The sequence below is a fragment of the Hordeum vulgare genome, chromosome 3H (genome assembly GCF_904849725.1).
Source record: "Hordeum vulgare subsp. vulgare chromosome 3H, MorexV3_pseudomolecules_assembly, whole genome shotgun sequence".
Lineage (NCBI taxonomy): Eukaryota > Viridiplantae > Streptophyta > Magnoliopsida > Poales > Poaceae > Hordeum > Hordeum vulgare.
In genome coordinates, this window is record NC_058520.1 from 51,274,167 (window position 1) to 51,285,321 (window position 11,155).

The window sequence follows — 11,155 nt, forward strand, 5'->3', positions numbered from 1 at the left end:
CTATCAAGTCCCAGGCACTAGTTGATTTCGTTAACGACTGGACCGAGCTACAGGCTCCGGAAGACCGTCCTGACCTTACCTACTGGACTATTTACTTTGATGGATCCAGGCAGCTGGAAGGCTCGGGGGCTGGTGTGGTGTTAGTATCCCCTCAAGGAGACAAGTTCTGTTATGTTCTCCGACTCATGTTTCCCTACACTAATAATGCGGCGGAATATGAAGCTTTCCTTCACGGCTTGCGGCTCGCAAAAGAGATGAACCTAACACGGGTCAGGTGTTTTGGTGACTCCGATTTGGTGGCGCAACAAGTTTCGGGTACCTGGGACTCTCGGGATCCCATGATGGCGGCTTACAGACGAGCTGTGTCTGACGTGGAGGGTCATTTTCATGGCCATCAGGTGGACCATATTGACCGGCGCCTCAACGAGGCAGCTGATTCCCTCTCGCGACTCGGCTCACAGAGAAAACTGGTTCCCCCTAATGTTTTTCTGGATATCTTGCATAAACCATCCGTGGTTTTACCCTCAGAGGAGGAATTGGCGATACCAAATCCCGAGTCTCGGCTCGTGGCGGCTCTCCGTGTCACTCCGGATTGGGTTCTCCCTTATCTGGCTTATCTCACTCGCGGCGAGTTACCTACCGACGAAGTTTTGGCTCGCCAGATCGTTCGACGCAGCAAATCCATGGTCATCATTAATGGCGAGTTATATAAATGGAGCGCGTGGGGTTTTTCAGCGATCTGTTTCCCCCGAAGAAGGATGCGCGATCCTAAATGACATTCATTCCGGAGACTGTGGACATCACGTCGGGTCACGTTCTTTGGTATCAAAGGCTTTTCGTCATGGTTTCTTTTGGCTGACGGCTCATGCAGATGCAGAAGACATAGTTCGTCGGTGCGAAGGGTGCCAACGTTATGGGAGGCAGGCTCATGTGCCGGCTCAAGAATTGAGAATGATTCCCATTACTTGGCCTTTTGCAGTCTGGGGGCTGGACATGGTTGGTCCCTTTAAAATGTCCTCCAGCAAGAAGACCCACCTATTGGTGGCAGTTGATAAATTCACCAAGTGGGTTGAGGCGGAACCTGTCGGAGCTTGCGATGCGGAGACAGCGGTCAAATTTTTGAAGAAGCTGATTTTCCGATTTGGATATCCGCGCAGTATTATCACTGATAATGGTACTAACTTGTCCCAAGGGGAGATGCAGGATTTTTGTCGTCAAGAACATATCTGACTTGATATTTCTGCAGTCGCTCACCCGCAATCTAACGGGCAAGCAGAACGGGCGAATCAGGAGGTCTTGCGAGGGATCAAGCCCCGACTCATGGTTCCCCTGGAAAGGACTCCAGGGTGTTGGGTTGAAGAGTTACCTTCAGTGCTGTGGAGTATTCGGACCACCCCGAACCGATCCACGGGATTCACCCCTTTCTTTTTGGTCTATGGACCAGAGGCTGTTCTTCCTACGGACATAAGGCATGACTCTCTTAGAGTCACCGCATATGTGGAGCAAGATAATGAGCTGGCGCGTCAAGATTCTTTGGATGCCTTGGAGGAGGCGCGTGACCTGGCTGCGGCCCGTTCGGCTATCTACCAGCAAGATCTGCGGCGTTATCATAGTTGTCGGGTTAAAAGTCGGACCTTTCAGGAAGGCGACTTAGTGCTTCGTCTAAAACAAGATCGAGCAGGCATGCACAAGTTGTCACCTCCTTGGGAATGGCTGTTCGTCGTCAGCAAGAACCTCCGCAATGGCTCTTATTATTTGGTGGATCTTCGGCCTAATCGACCGACCATGGAGGCTGAGTCAACTCGCCCCTGGAATATTCCCCATTTGCGGCCTTACTACACTTGAGCTCTTAAGCTCTACACTTTGTAAGTTTTTCAGTTTCATTATGAAGTAATAAAATACTCCCCGACTTGGGGGCTTCTTCATTAAAAAACAAATTCTGTCATCCTGTTGCGACCGTATGAGCCGACAGAATCTGCATTTAGGGTGGGTGCATGAGCTTTCTGACTCGCCCCCCCCCCCTGTCGCGACCTTATGAGCCGACGAAACCTGCATTTAGGGTGGGTGCACGAGCTTTCTGACTCGCCTCCCCCTGTCGCGACCTTATGAGCCGACGAAACCTGCATTTAGGGTGGGTGCACGAGCTTTCTGACTCGCCTCCCCCTGTCGCGACCTTATGAGCCGACGAAACCTGCATTTAGGGTGGGTGCACGAGCTTTCTGACTCGCCTCCCCCTGTCGCGACCTTATGAGCCGACGAAACCTGCATTTAGGGTGGGTGCATGAGCTTTCTGACTCGCCTCCCCCTGTCGCGACCTTATGAGCCGACGAAACCTGCATTTAGGGTGGGTGCACGAGCTTTCTGACTCGGCTCCACTTGTCGCGACCTTATGAGCCGACGAAACCTGCATTTAGGGTGGGTGCACGAGCTTTCTGACTCGCCTCCCCCTGTCGCGACCTTATGAGCCGACGAAACCTGCATTTAGGGTGGGTGCACGAGCTTTCTGACTCGCCTCCCCTGTCGCGACCTTATGAGCCGACGAAAACTGCATTTAGGGTGGGTGCACGAGCTTTCTGACTCGCCTCCCCCTGTCGTGACCTTATGAGCCGACGAAACCTGCATTTAGGGTGGGTGCACGAGCTTTCTGACTCGCCTCCCCCTGTCGTGACCTTATGAGCCGACGAAACCTGCATTTAGGGTGGGCGCACGAGCTTTCTGACTCGCCTCCCCCTGTCGCGACCTTATGAGCCGACGAAACCTGCATTTAGGGTGGGTGCACGAGCTTTCTGACTCGCCTCCCCTGTCGCGACCTTATGAGCCGACGAAACCTGCATTTAGGGTGGGTGCATGAGCTTTCTGACTCGCCTCCCCCTGTCGTGACCTTATGAGCCGACGAAACCTGCATTTAGGGTGGGTGCACGAGCTTTTTGACTCGCCTCCCCCTGTCGCGACCTTATGAGCCGACGAAACCTACATTTAGGGTGGGTGCACGAGCTTTCTGACTTGCCTCCCCCTGTCGCGACCTTATGAGCCGACGAAACCTGCATTTAGGGTGGGTGCACGAGCTTTCTGACTCCCCTCCCCCTGTCGCGACCTTATGAGCCGACGAAACCTGCATTTAGGGTGGGTGCACGAGCTTTGTGACTCGCCTCCCCCTGTCGCGACCTTATGAGCCGACGAAAACCTGCATTTAGGATGGGTGCACGAGCTTTTTGACTCGCCTCCCCCTGTCGCGACCTTATGAGCCGACGAAATTACTGTTGCTATTTTTCGTTGTGACATAGCCATGAAGGTTTTAAGCCATTTCTTTCTGATTCTTGTTGAAAATATCTATAGTTTGTTTGTTTTCACATATGCTATTCTCAAATCTTAAGACAGGAGGGTGATAAGAATTGTTTTATCCATGGCGAATTGAGCGCTATAAAAGACTCTTAGAAAAGGCGGATCAAATATTTCAAATCGCCTTAAGGGCGATATAAAGGTTCTTGCAAGAGGTATCATCAAAAACAGTACTGACTTACGGAGAAAGGACCTATTACATGGCTCTCAGGCCAAATTCAATAAAATTTACTTTGCTGGCGCCTCGGGATCATCCTGATGTGAGCTCTGGCCGACTTCGATTTGCAAGTCGCCCAATACCCAATTGCACTTGGCCAAAGCAGCAAAGTCATCTTCATGAGTCAGAATTGATGCCAGGTCTGCTTCCAAGTCGAAAGGATTCTTGGGTCGCCGAGGAGTTAGACTGGTCGTCACGAAGGTTGGCGGGCTGACCTTCTTGTTTATGCTATCATAAGCCGCCTCGTATTTTGTTAAATCAAGGCTTGCGGCAAGTTGAGTTGCAGCCAGCCGAGAGACCTTGACGACTCGCTGATAGTCCTCTTCAACAAATTCGGACCCATCGTCCTTGAGCTGAGGAAAGCCTGCGGCTACTTCTTCTAAGTTGATTTCTGGAGCATACGCCAAACAGCGACTCAGGGCAGTCAGAATACCTCTCCGGGCGGCTGACCGAGTTAACTCGCCAATCTGAGGAGGAAGTGTGGACAAGCAGCCAAGCACCTTCTTGATGGAAGTAATAGGTTCTTTGGCACCCATCACAGCTTTGACAGTCAAGACACTGCGTGTGTACAATTGCTCTGTCAGCGTTAAACCGCTTTCAGCATTAACACACAGTCTTCTTGAAGGTTGGCGGCTCTTGGATCTGAATCATGATGATTAGCGACTTATCATAAGTGTTATTTTAAAAACAAAAAGGGAGGAGGAGATCAAAGGTTTAAGTAAAGCTTACCAAAGACGGCTTGCATCATGTTGGAGATGTGACGCTTTAAGCCGGACAATTCCTGTTGTACGGTGGCCAGCCTAGCTTCAGCTTTCTCTGCCCTCTTCAAGGCGGCATTTTGGTCAGCCTGAGCTTTTTTCAACTCGGCCTTGAGTTTTACTAGTTCGGCTAAGGCCAATTGACATTTTTCCTCCGACTTAGCTCGGGCATCTTGTTGTCTAGCTAAGTTTTTCCTTAAATCGCTCAGCGCCGATTCGGTCTGAGCAAGGTTTTCCTATTGAAAGTTTAAAATAAGGGCAAGTCTCAGAATTACTGCAAAGCAATATCCCTGACACTTGGGGGCTAATGTAGAATTTTTTCAGGTGAAATTATACAAAAATCAAGAACCGGCTCATCTTTTTACTGATGACCCGGCCCTTGGGGGTTACTAGTCGCGAAGTTTTTTCAAAAATTTCAAGACCCGGCTCATCTTTTTACTAATGACCCGGCCCTTGGGGGTTACTGGTCGCGAAGTTTTTTCTAAATTTTCAAGACCCGGCTCATCTTTTTACTGATGACCCGGCCCTTGGGGGTTACTGGTCGCGAAGTTTTTTCTAAAAATTTCAAAGACCCGGCTCATCTTTTTACTGATGACCCGGCCCTTGGGGGTTAATGGGAATAATATAAATATAAAAAAATTTACCTCATGTTTGTTGTTTAACATCTTCAGCGGGTTTTTCTCCATCTCATAGGTCGCCTCCAGGCGACTTGCAAAGCCAGAGCAGAGTTCCTTAAACTCCAAATTTGCATAATCGGAAAGTTTCGCCTTGGAGAGCCCAGACTCGGGAACGACTTGGGAGGAGGGTGCTACATGTTTGGACAAAACTGTCGCCGCCGGCTTAGAAAAGCCAGAGCCAGTAATAACTACAGCATCTGGGTCTTCTGTTGTCATCAATGGGCTCGGTGGCTTAGGGGCATCCATTGTTTCCTTCGGCGACTCAGGAAGATCCACTTGAGTCGCAGGCTCAGTCTGATCTGGATTGTCTTGAGTTGGAGTTGATTCTTTTGTGGGTTCTGAAGTTGCATCAGGAGTTGATCCACTGGTTTTCCTCTTCTTGGCTTGTGCCCTGGAAAAAGGGAATAAGCACGTTAAGGGATTGAAAAGCTCGTTATTCTCAAAAGTCAAGGCAAGGTTATCAAAACACTTACCCCGGAACTCGAATCATTGGTGGAAGTGTCAACATCACTGAGTCGCCGGAAGTGGGAGGAGAGTTCTGCAAGAATTATACGTCAATAATACAGGCGGGTTACAAATGTGATCCAAGGAAACATGAATAATGGTTACTCATAAGAGTACCTCGCTTGGCTTTCTTTTGTTCGTTGCTGGTAAGCCAGATACCAGATCGCCGGAGTGACTTCGTGTTTTCTGGTTTGAGGCATGTTGTGCTTTCTTCAGTAGGAAATTTGGGTCCAAATAAGCATTTGGATGTGAGAAGGGAACTTTCCCACAAATTCGCCTGGCCGGCTTAGGTGGAGAAGGAGATGAATCGGAGGAAACAGAAATTACCTCAACAGAGTCCTCTTGGCTTTCGTTATCTTCATTCTATTTCAAGGGAAGGGAGAGACAAAGATACAAAGGCTAACAGTAATAGGTGGCGACTGAAAAGAGAACGAATTTTTACCTCCGAAAGTGCATCGCCGACTTGAGATTCGTCAACTTCGGATGGTTCAGCTGCAGCAGATTTGCCCTTACCCTTCGTTTTCTTTAAGGGCGGCTTGACATTTTTCATGGCTTGCTTTTTGGGCCTCCTGGACCAGAACTTATCGCCTTTCTGAAATGGCATACATTACGAAACCACAATACAAATGAAGTATAAAGAATAAAGACCAAAGGCGGGTTAGGTTTGTTTACCTTGGGTGCCGGGTTAATTTTGCAGAAAGGCTTAAGGCCGAGGCCGCATTTTCCCATAGGCTCGCCAGTCAGCGTTTTGATAATGTTAACAATATCCTTTTCCATTAAAGCTGTGCGGAAATAGCATTGAGGATGATCCAGGGTGCCATCAAAATCACACATCACACCATCCCGGCGGCTTAGAGGGAGGATACGCCATTCAACCCAACAACGGATTAAGTCGACCCCGGTAAGACCGTTGTTCGTCAAAGATCTTAATTCAGATAGTATTGGGATAAATTCCGATTCCTCCTCCTCGGTAAGCTTGTCTGGAAGCTTGAAGTTGGTCGGAAGGCGAGTTGGCCTGTAACCCAGAAGCTTGTTCTCGCCAGCAGGAGACGTCTCTTGACAGTAAAACCAAGACTCGCCCCAGCCTTTGGGATGGCTGGGCATGGTGAGTGAGGGGAATGGGCTATCCCTGCGGCGCTGGACATTGACACCACCATGTTCCAAGCTGGGGCCGTTGTGGAATTCCGTTTGGCGATTCAGATGAAAGAAATGCCAGAATAGAGGGACAGAAGGCTCGATCCGCAGATAAGCCTTACAGAGAACTTGGAATTGGCACAAATTTCTTATGGAATTGGGTCCCAGATCCTGGAGATGGACGTTCATGAAAGATAAGGCGTCCCTAAGAAACTTTGATCCAGGGGGCTTAAAACCCCGCTCCAGGTGTTCAACAAAAACGATTATTTCCCCTTCTTTGGGGTTAGGGAGATCTTCTTCGAACCCAGTGCGCCAGCCAATAACGTCCTGAGGATCCAAACTGCCAGTTTTCACATAATCGGCTAGTATGGAGTCATCGACCTTGGTAGGAAGCCAGTCACTCTTGAAGACGGTGCCCATGCTACAAATAAGTAAAGTATGATATTACATGCCTTGGACACCTACTGTATGGGATGAAATCAGTTCATTTAACCCGCCGAGTACTTTGATTAAGGAAGGGTTTTGACCCGCCAGATCAAAGGGTCGAGTTGGGTCACTATGGCGACTTATGGAAGTGTGGCTATTCCCAAGGACTACGTTCTGAAGACGGTAAGGGCTTTTCATTTGAAGTACCAGGAGATGAAGACTATAAACAACTTTTTGCAAACAGCAAATAAGGAATGGATCTACCAGACAGACGCGAAAACCTAGAGAAAATGACTGGTCGCGACAGGTTATTATCAGATGATGCCCTTCGCTTCGTGAAAACATTATTTTCAAAGATTCGCGAGTACAGCGGATAAATGCAAGTATTCAGAACATTAGCTATCCTACCAACAATCGTGCTATTCGATTCAGAGCAGATAGCGTCTATATGTATGGAGCTTCAAGAATACGGCAATGGCGGAAGTTCAAGCGGAGAATAAATCTACTCCTAAAAAATAGGTGAAAGCCTAACCTGATGCTGTCGGGTGAGAAGAGCCTACGGTGATGGGGGTTGCTGGAGAAGCACGGGCGTCCCGTCGAAGCGAAGAGGTTTTCGGCGGTGGCGAAGTTCGTGGTGAATGGCGAGGTGACCAACGGCGATGCAGTCGACGATGACAATGGCGGATGTGTTGGTTGCGGCACGAGAATGGATGACGGTGAAAGCCCACAAGCGGCACTGAAGCTCCTCAAGTGAAGGCCGAAAGCACGGTCGGCGACGGATTCCTCGGGGCGATGCGTTTTTCTCGCCGCGCCGGTGGGGAGGAAGGTGACAGGACTGGTAGGTGGGAAGCGCCGGTTCTGTCCCCCCCCCCCCCGGGCCTATTTATCAAGCCAGGTGCTGGAATCGAGGCGCCGTGATCGGGAACCGCCGGGGGATAAAAGATTCGCTATAAATGTGCGCCGAAAATTTCGGGATAACAGTGCGCTAAGGATCCGTTGGAGTTGTGGCGGTCTTCCCAAAAAGAGGAATAAGAAAAGGCCAGTTAGTAATGATCTGGCGACTTAAAGGATTGTCATTGCCCGAGGGCGATGGCGGGTGTGCAACTTTTTGACAAATGAAGAAAAATAGGGGATGAATCGCCTTCAATGGAGCAGAGGTATTGGCGTGAAGAAGAAAGGTTCAAGTCAATTTGGGGCCTAATGTTGGGGATGTAACCTGTGGATGACCCGCCCTAGTTGGGCCGGGTTATCCATTGGGCGACTCATCTAAGTGTTTAGTTGGGCCTCGTTTTGACCGAATCAAGGTCGCACGACGAGTATGGCTCTTGGCGGGTCTCTCGGCTTTGGAAGATGGCGATTTAGAGATCGCAATGGTCACGAGTTGTAGAAAGGAGGGAATCCATGTAAACCCTAGGGAATCGACCTGTATATAAAGGCGAGGTCCTGGGGGACAGAGGATAGGTTATAAATCATCGAGTGCTAGGTTTAGGCGAGTTACGCCTTCCTTGTAATCGAATCCATATCAATACACACAAAAGCAGGACGTAGGCTATTACCTCCTCTCGAGGGGCCGAACCTGGGTAAATCGCCGTGTCTCTCCCGCTTAACCCCTTTGAGTCGCCACCAAGGTGCGATGGCTCTAGTATTAAGTCCTTTCACGAGGACATCTGCCGTGAAAAAACCACGACATCTACCGTATTCTCCTTGGGCTAAGAACACACAGTCCTCGCCCAACACTCGTGGTAAGTCTTCAGGGCAGACTTCCAAACCCTCACAAACTTGGTCACCTGGCGATCCACAATTGACTGCTGGATTGCTCTAGACCATCACGCCTAACAGTATGGAGGATGCACAGTCCTCAAAGGTAAAAGGCTTCAGTCCCACACAGGAACAACTTCTTCAGTGATGCTCAATCACTTGGTTTTCGGTTTGTGGTTTGGTGTTTGGGGTATTGATACGTCTCCGTCGTATCTACTTTCCCGAACTCTTTTGCCCTTGTTTTGGACTCTAATTTGCATGATTTGAATGGAACTAACCTGGACTGACGTTGTTTTTAGCAGAATTGCCATGGTGTTATTTTTGTGTAGAAATAAAAGTTCTCGGAATGTCCTGAAAATTTACGGAGATTTTTTCGGGAATAAAAGAAAAATACCTGCGCAAAGATCCACCGGAGGAGGTGGACCAGTGGGCCACAAGCCCACAGGCCGCGACCACCCCCCTAGTCGCACCATGAGGGCTTGTGGGGCCCACGTGGCTCCACCGGCTTCAAACTCAGCTCTATATCTTCCGTCTCGCCCGGAAAAAATCAGAGAGAAGGTTTCATCGCGTTTTGCGATACGGAGGTGCCGCCACATCATGTTCTTCATTTGGAGGGCAGATCTGGAGTCCGTTTTGGGCTCCGGAGAGGGGAAATCATCGTGTGACAACCTGAGACTGACGTTCTAGAAGATTCCCCTTCTATTCCGTTTTCGTCGTGTGTCTATTTTCTTTTGTCGCATCATTCGCATCATCTGCATTGCATCGGCATCTCCGTTGCCGCCAGTTTTCAAACTTGCATCCGTTGTTAGTTGCCGGTTCTCGTGGTTGTCCGTTCTGAGCCCGACCGCACCAGCACGCGCCCGCGGCATTGTCAAAACCCTGTTTTAAAAGTGTGCGTAAAACTTTCTCTGATCGGGTTGAGATTTGACGTGCGATCTTATTTTAATATAGGCAGGCCATCTGTCAGGTTTCGTCGCAATCGGAGTCCGTGTGGTACCCGAACGGTTGACCGTAGCGGCACCGTATTCGGTCTATCGTTGGACGTTTTTCGGTATTTTAAATCTCGTTGCCGGGCTGCCCGTTTTCCCTCTCATCTCCTCCTAGCCCCTCTGCACAGTGCACTGTCCCTACACGCAACCTAGTCCGAAACCTCCCGAAACCCGAACAGGGTGCTCGTGACCATTGGGTCTGGATCAACCCGGTTTTACTGCAAATCATCATCGGTTTGTCCATTGGAATCCTTGGCCTATTTATTCCCGACCGTCCGATCGAATCGGAGGGTCTGGATCAAGCTCGTATTCCGCTAGATATTTAAGGAGATGAAACCCTAGAACCTAGGACCCCTGTCCCATCCATCAAATCCTCCCAGCGCCGCCGCCACCCCGTGTCTCCCACCTCGGGATCGTCCCGATCCAAAATCCATGCCCAAGCCCCAATCCCCTCTGCCTCGTCAGCGTCGCGTCTCTGTGTCCTGGATGCGTTCGGCAACCGCAACCACCCGCCTCCTCTGCTCTATCGCCTCCGGCCCGTCGTCAGATGCCCCAGCCTCGCCCCGTCGCGGGGGAAGGAGCTCCCCTACCGGAGCCGTCGCGCTGCCCTGCTAGCCGATGAGGTCATGTCCCCGCGCACCATGCCCCCTTCTTCTTCCCATTCCCTTTCTCATGCTCGTTGCTCCCTCGTTTTCAGACATGGGAGCCCCAGGCAGCCTGGACCTCGCCGCTGTTGGGAACGGGATGGCCGCCCCGGATCAGGCCCCGATCTGGTTCGTCCCCGACGCCTCCGGCCATGACCTTGTCACCCTCGCCGTCCCCATGCAGTATCCGCCGGATCCTACCATGGACGATGCCCCATGGAGCTTGCCTATCCAAGCCACCGGGAGGCCGCGACCCCGACTGGAGCTGGACTCCCTCCCTTGGCATGCTGCGTCGCCACACCCCCATGGCCGAAGCTCCACCCTTAGGACCGGCTTGACCTCCAGCTCGCCCCGGCCACGTGCAAACCTGCGTCTCCAGCTCGACTGCAGAGCATCTGCTATTCCAGATTTCAGTTTCGACAGATAAACGACAGGGTATGGTTCATTTCGTGCGAAACCCATTTCATACTGCAATTCCCTTGTAGCCGAGTCGGCTAGCACCACTAGTTAGCACGCTAGTTAGCACCGCTGGTTATTTCCCACAGGTGTGGGGTTCGAATCCTAGTTGTGCCAATATAATTTTGCACTTTTGGGTTAACCTGCACCCTGTGGAAGTGCTACTACATCTGCTTAGAATCCTATGATATATCACAAACAGAGTAGTAGTATAGTTGGCTAGCGCAGCCAACTCTTATGCAAGGGCTCCTGG